The sequence below is a fragment of the Cyrtonyx montezumae genome, unplaced genomic scaffold (assembly GCF_038088225.1).
Source record: "Cyrtonyx montezumae isolate F1298 unplaced genomic scaffold, pur_monq_1.0 scaffold_10, whole genome shotgun sequence".
Taxonomy (NCBI): domain Eukaryota; kingdom Metazoa; phylum Chordata; class Aves; order Galliformes; family Odontophoridae; genus Cyrtonyx; species Cyrtonyx montezumae.
In genome coordinates this window covers 44,589,087-44,608,170 of record NW_027071826.1, presented here as the reverse complement: position 1 = coordinate 44,608,170, position 19,084 = coordinate 44,589,087, and positions in this window count along the sequence as shown.

Below are 19,084 nucleotides of genomic sequence, written 5' to 3'. Positions count from 1 at the left end.
GGCCCGGGGAGGGCTTGGGGCGCCGGAGCCGGGCTGAGAGCGCCTTCCTGTCCTGGCAGTGAGGGGATGACGATAATGGGTCGTCGCGCCGCAGGGCAGAGTGGCTCTGACCCCTTGGCTGCACACGGGATGGGACGCTTCGGTGTTTGGCTTCCTGTGCTTCCTGGTGCGCTGATGGATTTAGGCACTCGCTGAAGCTCCTGGCACTGCTTGTGGAGTCGGTGGAAAAAAACGTGGTATCGAGAGATGGGAAATACCAAACCCTTTCAGAAAGGCACTCGGTTAAAAGGGAAAGGTGGTTTCCGGGTGAAACTGCATTCCTGTCCTCTGTGGATGGAGAAGGGAGCGGGGCTTTAGAAAAGCCAGGAGTGCTGTAACAAAAGCTGTGATGAATGATAGCTGGTCTCCCTCAGAAATGGGCCACAACTGTTACTCCAAATTAGTCAGGAGATTCCTGCTTGCCTGGGAACATGTGCCACACACGTTCATATTCTGTTAAGAACATGCTGGCTCTTATTGCAAAAGCTGTGTGTGAAAACCACACTGCAGGTAAACTGATAAATCCTCCAGCTGCAGTTCCCTCGGTGTTAGCAAAACACACCTCATCTGCATGCCCATTGGACAGTACGTTGAACCAATCAACCTCGGCAACCACGTACCTGTCTAAGACACAATACTCCTCTCAGCCCAGATGAAATAGTTCCTTCTGGAAGTGAGTCACTTTTCTTTATCTTTCAAACCACTTCAAGCAATTTGTCTTGCAGACTTTCTGACTACATTTACATAAAATGCATCCTTCCTTTCTTTCTATTCTTGGTTGCATACATGATGTTATTTTGGATGGCGCGCTCAGAGGTCACAGTGACACTTAGCCAGCAGTGAGCACGCGATGCTTTCAGTAGGTACTCAGCAAGACTTAGGCAGGTGGCAAGTTCCTGGCTTGTCCAGGCACTTGCAAAGGATTTACATGCCAACACAAGGAGCAAAAAAGGGCTAAGGCACTGGCTGCTGCCAAAGCCTTCACAAGTTTGCCTACAAAAAGGAGGTTGTAGACAAATAACCTCAAAAGACTCTTGGAAATTAAGCTGGGAGTATGGGTTACTGGCAAAGTTAGGAAGGTGCAAGGGAGGATGGGAAAGTGAAGAGGCTTCCAGGAATGGCTTGTGTGAGTACAGCACGGTTAGGAACAGTTCCTCCCTGAGATTGGAGTGCAAGCTATTATTTATATCCCCATAACTCTGCCAAAGCGTGATACTTGCAGCATTAGAGCTGGAACTCAGGCTCTGAGCAAGCTGAAGGCTTTCATTCATGACTACAAGATGCAACAAGACCCTTTGGAGTCTGAGGGCGAGCAAGGCCGTGCACAAAAATAGCACAAGTCCTTCACAAGATCTGCCCTGCGGCTCAGTTTCCTACCATGTAGGACAGGTACCTTCAGGGTAGAGAAGAAATGACTGGGAGGTACACGAGAGAGACCTCCGGGATTGTGAGGCATGGAGCAGGATGGCACGCCCTGCACTGACTCTTCCTGTGCAAGAATGGGCAGCGTTATTAAAGCCAGAGGGACTCAAGCTGAAAAACCAACAAAGGGAGATGGCCCTCAGTGCAACAGGTAGAAGGACCAGGGACCTTCTTACCAAGGGATATATGGGGTGGATATGAGAAGCGTACATGGATTCAAGAAGAGCACTTAAAAGAAACCCACTGAGAGTTACTAAATACACAGAAACCATATCTGGCTCAGGAAGTTCCTTAGCTGAAAATAGCTAGAGGAGCAGTGAGGGGAAGTACTGCACGTGTTTGCCATTGCTCTTACTCCTCCTTAGGCTTCCACTCCTAAGTTCTGTTGGGGGCTTGATCTTAGGTTGGCATCTTAGATGGACCTTTGGTCTGATATAATATAGCTGTTTTTACATCCTTATGTACCTTCATATCCACAAAGGAAGGCTTTCAATCAGCTCCAAATCACCATTGTCAACCAGCCTCACCCACTAGACTCCCATCTGTACAGACTGGTGGATTATGACCAGGGAACTGTATACAGAGCTGAGCATTGCCTCCGATGCACTGGAAAACGATGGCAGCAACACTGGAATGTTGCGAAGTTTGTGTCAAGTGGGTCCCACAAAACCTCACACAGGAACAGAAAGAACAGTGTATACAAGTTTGTCAGGACTAATTGAACCAATAAGAGGCTGAAGGTGACAGTTTTCTGGATTGCTTCATTATCACAGTCAAACCCTGATAGCACCGCTATGAACTGGAGTCAAAATGGCAACAAGTGACTTTCCTGTTGAAGAAAAGGTTCAAGACGCAACTCTCAGCAGGTAAAATGATATGCACTGTCTTTGGGGGACAAAAAAGGGGCGATCCTCCTGGGTTTCCTGGAATCTGGAGGAATCATCATGGCACTGACAGAGCTGAAGGCTCAAACTTCCAGAGGCAGGCCAGAGAAGAAAACCTCTCTCTTGCAACACGACAACACCAAGCCTTGTACCAGTTTGAAGGCCTTGGAACACAACATCAACCTTGGCTGGACTGTCCTACCACATCCACCATATAGTTCAGATTTGGCACTTCCTGATTTCCATCCCTTTGGGTTGATGATGGATGGACTGCGTGGGCAACATTTTCCTATCAGCAATGCCATCATAGCAGCTGTGAAACAATAGGACACCTCTACTAGTGCAGATTTTTTCAAGCAAAGCATGCAGACTGTTGTTCATCACGGGCAAAAATGCATAACTAATGGTTACTAAGCTAAAAAATAAGTGTTCTATAGCACTGAGAATTTGCTTTATCAAGCATCGTTATTGTGTTCTTTGCATCTGTTGTAGTTTCCATGGAAATAAATAGGTCACTCTGAGAGTAATGCACCCTATGTACATAATTCCCAAGTAGTCCATCACTTGATATCATCAAGTGTTGTCAATAACATTGGTTTTGTACACTACTTCTTCTGTACTCTTGTCTTGTTTGTTCCTACTCCAGCATGAAACTGTTGCAAACCCAGATATTTGCATTAAACTAGAATTCTGCTCTGGTCACCAATTTGCCCACTGGGATTCTGAGTACTTATGGGCACTTCAGCAGGAAAATACTGAAGCTGCTGAGACAGCATGTGTCTCAGATGAGCTGCCTCAGCTTCTGTAATGCAATAGAAAGGACAGCAGAGCAGCAAATTCCTAGGCTGCAGCAAGCAAGGACTTGCTCAAATGCAACAGCCATAGGCATAAAACATAAAGAAAAGCAGCTGCTTACCCTTGGAAGGCCTCAGGTACATAAGGATTTCCAGCAAAATACCCTTGCCTCCACTGCCGAACCTTAAATGAGGTCTTGGAAGGGGTGGATCCCAGATCTGCTCCTTCCGGTGACTCAGGATCAGTGCATACACCTGAGCTCCCCTGGGTTAGCCCTGCCTTCCCACCAGGTGCTCAGTCATTGGTTAAAGCCATGACTTAGCATTTCCACTATAGTTTCCCAGCAAACTCAAGCACGTGGGACTTCATACATCCTACCTGGGATCTGTTTTAAAAGGTTTATTTGTAGTTTCATCGAGCCATTCTCAACCCTCTTCCCTGGGAAACAGCATTTAATGATGAGTCTCTAAATAACAACTGAGTGTTCTTGCTAGCTTTCCCTTCATATCCTTCCAGTTGGTCCTTTGATGCCTCCTGACTTGTATTTCCCACTCTGAGAAACCGCTAAGAACCAAGAGCTGTCAGGATGCCAGGGCACCCTGAGAGAGAATTTGGACAAAAAAATTCTGGTGAAAAAAAAGAAAAAGAAGGAAAGATGTATATTTGGAGCTCCTTTATCTTGTTGTCTCCAAGCAGTTACAGAGCAAAGCATGCATGGCTACACCAAGGAGCTACCTTCTGAGAATCCATCAGTTGAAGATTTGGGGTACTTCATAGCAAACCATCTGTTATGGAACAAAACATCTAGCTTTGTCAATGCTCCTGGCAATCTCTGGTTATCAGCATGTTTGCAGTACCAGAGGCATTACTGGATGCAGAATGATTACTCTCACTTTGCTATCTCTTTTGTCACGTCAATTGGGGATCCCACTGAGGAGGATACAAAATTAGCCAAGTGCTACCCAGAGACATATCAAAGTGGACTGTGTCGCGACGGGTGGAGTGGGATTTTTGCCTCCAGTGGCATTCACATTGTTGACACTCTTTTTACATTTTGCTGCTGCTCACATAATCACAGAAGCTATTCTTAGCCACAGGGAGCTTAATCTTAAAAATAAATAATTAAATGAATACAAACATAAAAAAACATCTCTATGAACCATTTCTAAAACAATAACTTGTGGTAGGGAGGGAAAAGGGTTGGCCTAAACATGTAGCCCTCTTCGCCAAATAAGGACCCTTGTAAATGTGGCCCTAAGTGCTGCAAGGCTTAGGAAATACGGGGAGGGTTTTGGAGTACAAGAGTGAATCAGCATGACCATCATGTCACACCCTCATGAATAATACCTCTGACTTCCCTTGAATTGTGCATTGTGATAAAGACCTAGCTGCCTTTTTTGGTATTCCAGTGTCTGCCCAAAAAGAGTCAAATTTGAAATTAGGTTTCCTGTACCTTAATAGATTAATTTAGTTTGAACTAAAAATGAGAACACATGTACTGTCAGGAGCCAAGAAGCCTCAAAAGACATACACCTTCTTTTTTTCCCCCTTATTTTGTGCTTTGCTAGTCTAAATGCCAATTTAAACTTTTTTTCTCTAAATTTTACTACTCTAACGTCTTCACTTGGGAAGATAAGGCATGCTAAGTGGAGGATGTCTAATGATTTTGCATTTCAGCAAGGCCAGACCCTGCAATGTCACGCACATTAGCTTCACATTTCACACCGCAAGCAACCCTGATGGTTTTGCTCCATATAGTGCAGTAAGTGCATGCAAAACCAAAGGTGACATCTACATTGCCATCTGCTTTGGCTCTTGGGACCCCATGGAGGTGTTTCTGTGGCACTGGAGAAGTATTAATTCCTTTTGTTGCTCTTGAAGTTTTCTGTTTTAAGAGCTGTGTTTGTCCAGGATTGTCAGTTCTACTGTTTCCTGACCATGGGAAGGAGCACACCCTGCCATTATTGTTTCAGTGCACCTCATGGCAGAAAAGAGGCAGACTGCATCTTATTTAGTGTGAGATATTACAGCAGAGATCATGGCTGACAACAGACAAATAGAGCCAAGGAGAGAAGTGCACTTCCAGTGGGGAAGGCACACAGATTGCAAATTCCTCGTATGGCAATGTTTCCTTTTCCATCAGAGACCCCTAACACGTTTCCCTCTCACACAGAGGACACAGACAGGAATTTCCATGGTGATGTCAAGACAGCATCCTTATCTAAGGGGAACTTAAGATAAAACTTTATGTGGAAAAAGTCTGTGACCTGGTGAAGGTTGCTAAGTGTCTCGGACAGTCCTGTCCAAACTTTCTGAAACTTCCAAGCCCTGTGTTGTTAAGTCTTTGCATTTTTACCACTGGATTTGCACTGCCTCTTTAGTGCTACAGATATGGGGCTGGCAAGAGACTGCTGAAAATGAAAATGTATTACTGCTCATTTAACTCAGAGGATGTCAACATGAGTTTTTAGGACAAGACATAAAGAGAAAAAAGGGGGAAGAAAGGTAATCGGGACACTGAGGGCAGAGAAAAGGAACCACGTCAAAATCTTTCTCAGATCCAGATGCCTTATTGCCTTTCTATCTTAAAAACCATCAGTTCTAAAAAATTCAGAACTAAAAAATTCAGAATTGGTCTATATTGGCCTATGCCATAAGGTTCTCCTGGAGTTTCAACACCTTGACATTCTGATGATTTCAAGGCTTGTCACCAATTTTTCTACCGTTTCCTTTTTCACCTGCAAATCCCCAGCACATTTAGCAGCTCACTGGTACATTTGACAGCTGACAAAAGGCTAACTTTTCTGTCAGGCAGAGTCTTGAAATCCTACAAATTAAACACAAAATTTGTTTATCTCACCAGCTTTCTATATTTGAGGGGTGGCACTGGCAAATTCACCAGGTGTTATGGCACAGGTTTGTCATAGAATCACAGAATGGTTTGAGTTGGAAAGGACCCTTAAAGGCCATCTGGTTTAACGCCCCTGCAATGAACAGGGACACCTACACTAGATCAGATGCTCAGAGCCCCATCCAGTCTGACCTGGGGTGTCTTAAGGCATGGGGCATCCACCACCTCTCTGGGAAACCTGTGCCAGTGCCTCACCAGTGCCTTTTGTGTAAGTTCTCACACTGCAGTCATAAAAAGCTTCCATTAAGCTGCTTGTGTTTTGAACACCAGCAGCAATCACCTAGAGCCACAGGTAAGGGCTATGTATGCAAGCAAATGACCAAGCACTCACTGAGGGTGCATCTCAAGTCTTCTCAGGGACATGTTGTATATTTACATCATGGCATTTTCCCCTGAGAGACAGTAATCTCAAAACTGTGGTTTGTAGTAAAACGTGATTTCATGCTGCTATGAAATACACCATCACTCTGTATCAATTTACTGCTTCAGCCAGTCCTCACAAAAGATAAAAAAGTCCCAGCACTTGTGCTACTTGTGGCTTTGGCTGTCTTGGTTATCTCCCCTGGTTTCTGTGTTGGAGTCCAAGATATTTTTTTGGTCATCCACAGGCTGTGGTGCTAAGACCTTTGGGGAAAGGTCCCCCCACCTCTAGGATGCCCCAGCAGGATGTGGGGCACAGCGGGACCCCCTGCCTGCTGCTACCCTCACTGTCACTGCCTCTTCTCTGCTGCTGGAAGGAGCTGAGCTTCCAGCCCTCTTTCTTAAAGAGGAATTTCAAGGAATTGTGTCAAGTTAACAATCTGGGACAAAGACAAAAAAAACACAAACAACAACCAACACATCAGGAACACCCTGGAATTTCCTAGCAATCGCTGATAGCAGATTAAAGCCACTGAAGAACAGCATCCGTGGTTATGATGATTAATATTTCTTTCCATATGAGTACTACTGAAGGAGGAGAGTTTGTGTGCCTTGAGAGAGCAACATTCCTTTGTCTTGCTCATCTGCCCCTCTCAAAGACCTTTCCTTTTTTTTTAAATCCAAAAATGGCTCATAAGAAAGTAAGTCCTCCCGGCCTCACAGCTTGTGTCGCTATTCTAAGCCTGGCCTCTGAAGGCTGGTCAAAGTTAAACCATCAATTTTTCAGGTCTTTTCCCTCCCCTTTATTCCCCCCCTCCTCTAAGGGGACCCCATTTTAATTATTATTTAGGAAAAGACAGCTGCTTCCTGTTTGTATCATTAATTTATTTTGTTTCCTGAAGGGAAGCTTTGGTGAAAAGAATCTGTGGATAGCTGGAACGTCTCACAAAATATCACTGGCTGCACGGGCCAAGGTTAAATACAATAGCTAGGTTTATTTTTAAATGATTATTCTTTTTCTTAGTTCATGCCAAAGCACAGTCTAAAATTCTAGCACATGTAACTAAGCTTTTACAGTAAATTCTGCCTTACATACATAACTCCCCAGAAGGGAGACAGCATTCTTAGTTACAACAAAAGCTCAAACACTAATTTCCCCCCAACTATTATGAAAACCAAGGCCAGAGGGAGAAGAGGTGTGGCTCCCTTTCTCTGATTTCTCAAAACCTCACACTCCAGTAAACTTGATACACTAAAATCAGGCCTGACCATCACGATAGCCTTCCACAATGAGATGACTGGCTTGGGACATGAGGGGATAGCAGTGGATGTTGTTTATGCCATTTTTAACAAGGTTTTCAACGCTGTCTGCTGTAACATCCTCACAGACGAACTGATGAAATATAGATGGTACGAATGAACAGAGAGGTGGCTTGAAATCTAGCTAAACTACTAAGCTCAAATGGTTGTGATCAGTAGCATGAAGCCCATCTGGAGACCACTCACAGGTTGTGCACCCCAGGAGTTAATACTGGGGCCAGCAGTGTCTGACATCTTCATTAATAACATGGATGATGGGTATGAGGACACACTCAGCAAGTTTGCTGGTGATACAACACTGGGAGGAAAAGTTAAAAGAGCAGATGGCTGTGGTTCCAACTCGGAGGGACCATAGTGGATAGAGATACGGGTCAAATCCATACATCAAACCTCACAAAGTTCAAAGGGTAATGGAAGGCCAAGAGCAACCTGGGTTATTAGGAAGGACATTGCCAGCAAGTTGAAGGAGGCAATGGTATCCATGTCCTCAGCATTAGAGATCTAGGTCCAGTTCTGGATGCACCAGTACAAAATATGGATGTGATGGAATGAGTCCAAAAGACTCAGAAAGATGATTAAGGAATTACAGTGTCAGTCATATGAGGAAAGGATGACAGCTGAGGCTGTTCAGCCCAGAGAAGAAAAGGCTCAGGGATGATCTTATCTTATTGGAGAAGGAAAGATGGATTCAGGCTCTTCCTAGTGATGTCCAATACCAGGATGGCGGGTGGTGGGCATAACTGGAAAGAAAAGAGGTGCCACTTAAACACTAAAAAATCTTTCTTTTTTGCAGTGAGGGTAGTTGAACACTGACACGGCTGTGGAGTCTCCATTCTTGGAGATACTCAAAACCCAACTGGACAAGATCCTGCATGATTTGATCTGGCTGGAGTGGAGAAGTTGGAATATATGATCTCATGAGGTGTCTTGCAGCCTCACCTATCCTGAGACAAGAGATCCAGGAGCAAATGAGGTGCAAAGCTCTTCCAGGTCAGTCTCAGACACAAATCATACGACCAATGCCATCAGTGAATGACATGAGGAGATGCGAACTCCACCTCACACAGAGGACTTTAGAAGAACTTTGGAGAGCTCTTAAGACGAGCCATTCCCAAGCTCTGAGAAATCACCCCACTCAGCTCCCATTCAGCATCTCACATTTTGTCTGTCTTGTCCTTCCCATTCATTTCAGCAGAGAGGCACCCACTGGCCCTGGCAGTCTTGCTGCTGTCCGGCATTCCTGCTGCAAGGAGTTATTTGGCACTAGCACTACTGACCTTTTCACAAGACCAAAGATTACAGGAGGTTTTATTTATTGCACATGAAGTAACCCCTCATCCCCCGTTCTGTTTTTCCTGGTTTCCTTTCTTATGTTTGGTTCTCTCCTTCACAGCTTTCACATGCCAAGTTGCTTTGATGGAAACTACTACTTGAGAAAGAAAAATTGCATATACTCTTCCTTCTACTCCCTCTTCATGTAGTTTAAAATTGAATAATGACCTTTTTTTTTTCTTTCTTTCTTTAAAAGAGCGCTTAAGACAGCAAATCAGCCATGAAAGGTAGGATACGATAAGATATGCTCAAAAGAATGGGGTAGAAGCTAAATAATAATAGGCAAGCTTTTAAATGAAGAGAAAGCTACATGTTAATACACTTTCAATGAGTAAAATGATTGAAAGTTTTCTACACCCTCCCCTTGGAAAGCAAGTTCTTCTTGAATTGAACACTTAGATTGGAAAAGTTAAAAACTACTGAAAAGCAATCTTTTAAATAAGACATCATATAAATATCATATTTTGTTCTAAGCTGACACTGTTGACAGTAAATTGGTGCAGAACTTTTGGCAGAAAATGACTGCAGCAAACAGACTTGCATTAAAAAAGGTAGGGTGAGCAATGCACTCAGGGTCTGAAAAGGCATGTCCTCCTATGCTGTAGAAATGTTGTACCCCTCAGCTCTGCATGATGAGCGGAATGAATGAGTGAGTACTGCAACCGCATGCAGAATTAATAATTCTGTCACATCCCAGGAAATGATTCTTTCCCCAGGAAAGAAATAATATTACATTGTGCAGTAATGAGCAGGCAAGAACCGTCATTTGAAATTGTGATTGAATCTGAGGTTCTCCCCCCGGGACTAACTGCAACCAGCTGAGATGGTTTTGCAGCTCATGTCCTGCTGGTTAGCACATGCACCGGGTCTCAGTTGCTTCCCACCAGTGTACAAATCCAAGGCTGGGCTCCCACCACACGGCTGGGGCTGCATTAGGCAGAGCCCTTCAATTATAAAAGACTTGAACTTCCTTTTTATCCAGGGGATGGGTGGGAGTCTTTTGATGGTACCATTTCCTGCCAGAGGGACAGAATTGGGAAGAAAAATAAAACTTTAACCTCTTCACTCAACTATGGAGAAGATAGTCTCGCCATTGGGCAAGGTTTATTCTGCTGGGAAGCTCGGGCTATTCCCATCCCGGGTATAACACAAGGTCAACAGCAGCAGTCTCCAGGAATATTAATCTTTCACCCCTCAGACCATGCCACGGGTAATTAATCACTTGATTGCATAACTTCTTGTAAGACAGGAAAAATAAGCTGCCTTTGCCAGCTTTTTGGACAAGTTATTTCACATACATTTGAACTTTCTTCCAGTACTTGTTGGGTTTTGATTGCAATGAATGAATCGCATCCAAACCCTTCCCCAGCCACAGAGGAGCCAGACAGCATGGAGGCGCATTATGTCCCAAGGTGACATTGGGGAACAGGAGACTCCTGCTGTTTGGGGGGTTCTCTCTGACCTCCCAGGAGGTGGGAAGGTCCAGCTTTTCATAGAGCAGCTTGGCCTGGGGGGAATAGCAGAGTACTGCATTTACCCTGCCTTTTACATCTGCATGTAATTGAAAGCAGGATCTGGCCAAGATGCTGTTAACTCCGGAGAGCTGGAACTCACTTAGGAGCAGGGAAATCCTGAAGTTTAATCCTAGAAAGTGAAGTTTCGTTCTATGATCACCTGGGACATAATGCAGCGATGGGCCCAGCTGTGGGAGACCTTCAGGCACTGGACCTCACGTAAAGCTGCGAGGAGCACTGAGCCAAGTGCACTGCTGGAGTGGTTGAGCATCAGCTAAACCCACCTCCTCCTCCATGCTGTGGAACTCATTCTTCCCTTCTTTGTTAAATAGGGGTGAAAGAAACCAAGTTTTTGTTTTGTTTTGTTTTGTTTTGTTTTTTAAATGCTCTAAGTCATATGGAGTAACGAAATGGAAAACAGGGTGCCCAGAGTATACCTCACTGTTCTCAGTTCATGTGGACACCAGCCAACCCTGTGATCTGACCTCAGGAGTGCTTCCTGGTGCTGGTGAGCCCTTTGGCAGCCCAAGGCATCCCGCTGGTCTCCTGCTCTCAGAAAGCAGACAGCGACTTTCTGTTGGCTTTTTGAATTGCCCCAGCTAAACAGCTGGAGAAGCTTCACACTCCTCTTCACGCTCAGATCTCCCAAAGTGAGTCAGCTTGAGGCCAACGGTGACATGAAGGGGCTAAACCCTCAGACATAGTCATGAGTTAGGACAGTGCCCTCCCAAGTCCTGAAGTGGAGGGCTCCTGGTTCTGCATGAAGAAAACTAGAAAAAAGTTTGGTGGCCACAGGGATCAGAGCCGGTCAGGGCTGATGGATGAAAGCACTATTCTTTAACAGCTCTTGGAAAAGCAGTCAGGAAGCTTGGTTTGAAAGTGTTCCTGTGAAGATCACTTTATACTTTGGCTCCATGTAGTCCTTTGGTAAAAACAGAATTATTTCCCCTTTTTAAGTGTTTTAAGATCATTGCAGAAAAGATGCTAAAAAAGTGGATAGCTTAGCACTGTGTGTTATTAAGTGTTGTTGCATGCTACAGTGTCATGGGTGACACATGGGGAACCAGCACAGGGAAATGCAGCTTTCCAAAGCCACACAGACTGAGCAGGGACAAGTGAGCAGAGTGGAAATCCTGTGACCGTGTAGGCACACCACACCCACTGCTGCATATGGGTTACGTTTGTATCTTCTCTGCTTACCATTAAATGACCTGCTGCTCCCCAGTGCATTTTCACTCTGAATAGAACCTCACATTGTTGGAGACCACCAAGAAACATCCTGTACCTTTTCATCTGGTTGCTCTTGCTCATGCTTTGTGGAGTAAAAGAATCTATCACATGTGCTGTGATGAGAGGTCTGACATCTTCTCAGCTGCACACGCTTACATGCGCTCCTCACCATGCAGTGCATGGCCACAGGCAGCTCACACTACATCTGGCCATAGTTAAAGGGCTATCAAGAACAGGTCATCTAGATGAATTCCCTCTAAATCTGGTATTACACCAATGTAATGACATGACGCTGATGAAATACGGGCAAATTAAAACCAAGGCCAGACACAGCTATTCCCCAGGTACCATTCACATGAATAAACAAGATAAAGTCTGGGAAGAAAAGCTCAGGAAATGGTTCTATTTATGGCTTGGTCACACATCTTCCAAAAGCAACTGAGCCAGCTGGACGACTTACTATCTTCAACCAACTCTCCTCTGCAGGATGCTGCCCCTCTAGATCGGTTAGCAATGAACTGAAAATAATTGAGGAAGCAACCACCTAGACTGTTAAGACAGCAGCACAAAAAAGACAGTAACTTCCAACAGACGATGGTGAAATGCAGGCAAGGACAGAACAGAGGGGCAGATGTCTTCAGCTAAAGGACAACTAAGTTACCGCAGGCATGTAGATGATTTAGAGGTAGCAGCAAGAGAACCAGTAGGGACCAGTTCACTCAAATATGTCACAGCTCATGGACCGTGAAGTATTGCCGTTTACAACTGTGGAAACCCCATTGCCAGCTCAGCTTCCTGCAAGAAGAGTCTGCTTAAACTAAAGTTTAGCTTGTCCTGTCACAGGCAATGCAGAACCAGCTTAGGTCAGAAGTTAGGAGGCTCAGGGCAGCTGCAAAACTTAATAAGAAATAACACTTCTGGTCTGCCTGATCAGAACAGGAAATCTTTACCCATCCTCTTGATAGAATCATAGAATCATTAAGATTGGAAAAGACCACTAAGATCACCAAGTACAACCCCAATCCATCCCCACCAATATTCCCCAACAAACCACATCCCTCATTGTCATATCTCCATCTCTAGAGACAATAACTCCACCACCTCCCTGGGCGGCCTGTTCCAATGTCTCACCTTCTTCTCTTTCTCTTGCTCTACATCTAATGGCAGAGAAGGAAAAGAGAAGCAGCAGCGTCTAATATGCTGGGAGACTTCCTTATCGGGAATAGCTATGAGAGATTTGGGACAATATTCTGACAGAGATTGCTGCAAATCAACAAAGCTACATTAAAAAGAAAGTCTATTTAGTGGACTGAATCAGGAGACAGACATTTCAGTTCATACAGTTACACACTTGCACTTGGAGCATCCAAGTTGAGTGAGCCAACAACTGTTATCTCAAGCAAAATTTAAACTGACATCTGAAGATGCATTTTCTCATCACTGTTGAGTGAACCCCTGTCCTTGTCTTGACTTTTGCCCAGTGATGCATAAGTGTGGTTTTCAGCAAGGTGTCCACCATCATCAGACCCCTTTGACCCTTCTCCAGGAGTCTGAATATCAAAGCTGGGTTCAGAAGAATTGCCTCGCTAAGGTCAGAAACAATTTTTTTTTCCCTAAATGACTAAAAATCAACATTCTGTTTTGATAAAGTAAAGGTTAAATCACCCCAGATTTTGTACACACTTGTAAGAGTGTGAGAATGTGAAAAGTGTGGACAGGAATTGTTGAGGACAGTATAATTAGGAAAGTTTCAGGTTGCATAATGTCTGGAGTCTGTAAGTTAATATGATGAGACTGCTGCTGCCTCATGCATTACAAATTTTCCCGAGCAACTTTGTAAAGCATTGGTGGGGTAAAGGAAGATTTTGTTTTTCCTATTTACAGAACCACTTAACCAATGAGACAACTAAATCAGTGGCTTTGGGACACCCACTGTACGCATCAGTGTCTAAGTAATAAAAACGTCTCTGGAGCTCCTTTTGTAAATAAGGTAAGACCTGTGAGTGCACTGTAATGCCTGTTTGTGGCTGAAAAATAAGATAAAATACTGCATTTACTGATTTTTTTTCTTCTTTCCCCTCTCCCTCAACGAAGATGGTTACAGAGAAGCTCCAAACTCTTTAAGTTATAGATATCTAAATATCTATCAGATATTTTCATTGTTACCAGTTTAGAAGAAATATTTCAAGCTTATTTCCAACTCGGACAACGTGAAGTTGTACATCTGCCACTGAACAGTGTTTTAGTTGGGTCTTATTTATTTACTTTCTATTCTTACTTGTCTGCTTTATTAGAGCTTCTAACACAGTATTTTTTCCTATTCCTTACAGAATTTTCCATCTCTTGAAGATTTTGACACAGAAACTAGGTAGGATATGAATAATCACCAGCAAACTGGTAGTACTAGACTGTGTGGAATCAAAATTCCATGTAATTGGAGAAAGGTTCTCACGTAATTGGAGAAAGATTCTGTGACTGAACACTGAAGACTTCAAGAAAGTGAATGTGTCCATCATGCCAACATGCACATCATTTAAAAGAACAAAATTAGCAGTATCTTGAGCAAGACCTTCAAGAGTGTGTTGGTATACCAGAAAAGTGGTATTTTGGCTGTGACTTTCATTGCTATTTTCCATTCCTAAGGCAAAACCTACAGCAAGCAATGGAATTCATGAAGGTAGAAGAAGATTTCCAGGAACATGTGTCTTTCCAGGGATACCCATTAATTATCTTAGCTCCTATATATTCTAGGCCAGACAGTTGAAAACAATAATACTTAAAAAAATCCCTCAAGGAACTTTGCTCAAAATGAGCCAGTTGCTGTGAAGATGTCAGTCCACTGGGCTGGCTGGGTGAGCTATGAATTTGGCTGCATAAGTTCAGTAACCAAGAAGAATCAATACTGCTGTTGGGAAACTTTCAAGTTGCTGGCTTGGTTGGAAGCAGTGGATATCCAGTGTTTTTGCTAGGTACCATTAACCCTCTCACCCGCCACACCTCTGTCTACTCCCACTTGAACTGGAGACTGAGTCTGCAAGGCAGATGGGGCACAGCTGTCCAAGTGCATAGAGAGTGTGCTGTACTGAAAACTTCCCTGATAGTTTGGCTATGGTGTCACCATTTGGGTGCTGCAGGGTCTTTAAGTGACTCCACTGGCTTTGGTGGCATAGTATTCTGCAAAAGGAAAATCATGTAGCCCACCAATACGACCTCTACAGAGCAGCTGCTTCCTGCCTCCACCACTGGCTGCTCACTAATGGGCTCCAAAATTGGAAAAAAACAAAACAAAACCCAAACCTGTCTCTTGGCCCAGAGCTTTAGCTACTCATACGACAAAGTCAGTCATAAAATTGATGTGGTGCCAATCAAGGGGAGTCTAGGGTCTAACCTTAATGTTGGCACGGCACTCCTGCCTTAACATCCCCCATCACACCAGGGTGCGGTGCCTTTGGTTCCAGCTCTCTGCACGCCAGGAAAAGTGGAGACATGAAGAGTAAAAATAGGCATTAAACAGAGGACAATTGTTACCACTGCATGATAGCAATCTCACCTCTGCTCTTGCAGCAATGGCGCACACAGGAGACTCAGGCTGTCTTGCAGTCTTTCTTTCTTAGATCACTTTATGGATTGGGTGTATTTTTTGTGGAGTGATACATATAGATTTCAAGAAGAATGTTTTTGTTTGCAGAAGTGCTTCTGAAGCCTGTGCAAACTTTTCTGTCAACCTAGGGTCTCGTGTACAAGCTCACATTGCCATTCATGCCAACTTGAGGTCAATGTGTGTTACACCAAGGGGAACTTGGTGTGATAGCTTTCAAACCCCAAACCCAACCTGAGAGATCTGTGCACCAGCAGTTGACCTTCAGCAGAAATGACCACGGCTGACCACAAGCTGACCCCTTTCATCAGGCAACTTGTTATCCTCTAGCTATCAGATCACAATCAATACGTCTGCAAACACACATGAAAAAAGAGCTTTCAGTTCTTTTTAGGTGCTGCAATAAGCTGAAAAGTGACCTGAGAAAGAGTAAAACTTCACTTGGTCATCTTTTTTTTTTTTTAACATGTGTTAAAAATGCTTTCCTGCCCAAGGAGACTTCATACAAGGGAAAAGAAAAGTTAAGTTACAACTTTCTAGAAATAGAACATAGCGTTTTATAATTCCTTCCCCCTATTACTATGCAGAGCCACCCCACCCACATTAAACTGCTGTCTGACTCATTCTTGTGTCTCGCTTGGAGAGAAGGGCTTTCCACCGATGGGGGCACCTGGTCAAGAACATGACATTCAGGGCGGTGTTGCATCTTTACACTTCAAACCATTTTAACTAGCTTTATATCTATGACTACAGGGACCTTTGCATAGACATAAGCATTACCAATGTAAGAGACATGTTGTCATATCCTTGCTGTAAGTAAAGAGATCAGGTCTTCTGGAAAATTAGTCTTCTTGGGCCAAGCTGACTCAATGGCTTGGACAATAAGACATCTCTTCTGTATCAGTTCATTTGCCATGTTGTGCTTCTCTGGCAATGTTACCCTCTGCTATTCTGGGAACACACATTTGACCTTTGTTACAGGGGTTTATTGTCAACATGTGTCCACTGGGAGCCTCAGCAACTTCTTCTATTGTCTATTGTCTTATAAACAGTCTTATAAAAGCGCCACAGGAAAGCCAATAATGCACCAAAGTGGAAATTGCTGGTAACTCAGAAGCTTCCAACTTCTGTATCTTACAGCAGTAGAAGAGGTAAGGCACAGGGGAGGGCTGCAGCCTCCTTTCCTCTGCGTCCCTAAGCTAGGTTGGGATGCAGTATGGCCCTGCTGCTGCAGGCTTGCTAGATGCATCGTGAGGAGGAGTCTGCTGATTCCACACAGGGGATATGAGCTGAGGATACTGGTCTTCAATGGCTTCAAGGGGAAATTAACAAAAAGAGAGAAAAGCTGATGGGAAAGAAACTTTGCCAGCTGCCTCTAAAGTGAAATGTGATTTCTTTACCAAAACTCCCAGTCTGTGGCAGGGCTATTGTGGTAAGCACATAAAAGATGCCTTTTTTACCATTAACAACACTGAAGTGTCACATCTTAAGACATGGATGAAACAAAACCATGGGAGCATCTTTACCCAAGGGAAGGCTGATAGCATACTTAGGAAATGTCCCTGTGAGACCAATTTAGTAATCCTCAGTTTCATAATGTTCAACATCCAAAATGCAATGTGCAGAGTCTGAATCCTCTCTGACTTTTAAGATGGTACCACCACTTCCAATTTGCCACAATACATTAACATGATTAACACATTTTCCAAAGTACCTCTTTTAGCTGTCATTAATAGCTGAATTTTGGAATTACAAATGACCTGTTCTTTACTCATCAAAATATGATGTTGCTTCTCAGAGGTGAGGTCAAATTTTTTAAATTGGGCAATTGCAGGGCACATGCCCAGAGCAGTGAGGAGAACCATTATTAAATCTGCAAACTTGTAATGTTGCACACATGAAAAAACAAGCAAACAAACAAAACAACAACAACAAAAGAAAGGATAAACTCCAGAGAAATCTGTATCATCACACCCCACTGTACCTACAAAGAAAGGCTTCATTTTCTCCCTAAGCCTAGATTGTAAGAAACACACCCTGCTGGTGCACCTTCCTCAGGAAAAAATGTCTTCTTTGCATCAAACCTGAGAGGAATTGCATCTCTGCTGTTGTACAGGTAAGGAGAAGGAGCACAAACATTTGCAGGGGAGACACAGCCTGGTTTCATGACTACTCACATCCTCACGACCAACCTTTCACACTCCATTAAACAGGTACTCAGATTTGGTTCTGCAACTGCATTATTCAGCCTATAGTCTCTCTGCTCTGATTTCACTTCTCCTTCAAACTGCATTGCTATTAGAACATGGAAGTAAAGCAGCTGTCTGGACCCTAAAGCTTGAAAACCTCAAGAGTCACAAATCTTCCATTTATGCCTTTCTTATGTGGTCCAGACACATTTTTCAGGCTTGTAGCATCGTCTGAGCCCTGTTTTCCTTTATTTTCCCTCAGAAATTGGCACTGAAGACTGTTTGCACTATGTAATCAAAAGGTATATTTGTTGCTGCAGCAATACATCTCGCATGGAAAATGGTCTCTCTCATTTCTTCCCCCTGTAATTCTCAGAGCGGCTTGGCACTGTCAGGGACAGGTGCTTAAGAAATGCTGATATAACAGCAATTTCATGCTATTGCGTGAAGCTGAAACTTGTTTGCATACTAATATGACAGAGGAGTACTACTGTGCTTCCACTAAACCTTGGATTTATTAACATCATGTAGGCTGGGAATGTGAATGGCTGGCAAACCTGCATGCTTGAGCATCTGTAGAAGGACATTATGAATTAAAAACCCTTATTCCATTAAGAAATGATTTCAGAAATCCGGAGTACAAGTGGAGAATGCTGGTTGGCTACTGGTGATGTCAGACACATGTCAATAATATTACTTAATGGGTTTTCCTTGTCTTTATTCATACGTTCCATTTCATTGCCCCGAAGGGTAATTATTACACTTTTTGGGTGGTTTTGCTCTTTTGGCCTTTGGCCTTGTGCCTCAGAAAGCCACCCAGGGTATCCAATCTCATAGAAAGGCTTTGTGGCCAGTTGTGTTTTCTGGAGTAAGGACTTTTTTCCTAACTTAACTAAGCCACGTAAATGTTTCACAATATCTTTGGTTTTCATCGGCCCTACAGCGTCATTGCCCACCCGAAGGGACAGCTACGCCCCGCATCTCTGGCAGTGCTGGGAGGACGCTCATTTTTCTTGGAGGAAAACAACACACAAGAGATCATCTTTTAGGTGAAAGGACGTTTTGGAGAAACTGTTTTACTTAACATTGCATATTTACACCATTCTCGGGTCTTCAATCGTATTGTTACTGGCACTGAAATGTACCTGTTTTAATGCTTTGCAGCATACATTTGTTGTTGTTTCTTTTTCCTAAAGCTGAATGACATGTCTCTTTACACATGCAATTTCAGTTTGCTTCAGATTTGAAGCTGATTTTTATGCCATATTATAACCATATTTATTTAGGTTCCCACATTCTGTCAAAGTCTGTTTACACAAAGAACATTTGTTTTCACTACTGCTTGCGAGGAATGAATATAATAAGTGCCAAGGGATTTTGAGAAGTTGAGAGAATTAGTATTTGGAAACAATACATTCAGCTATTTCTTAGGGGGAGATTCGTGGAGCACAGACACATTCTCCACTAAATCTATCAGGATGAAGCAGTTC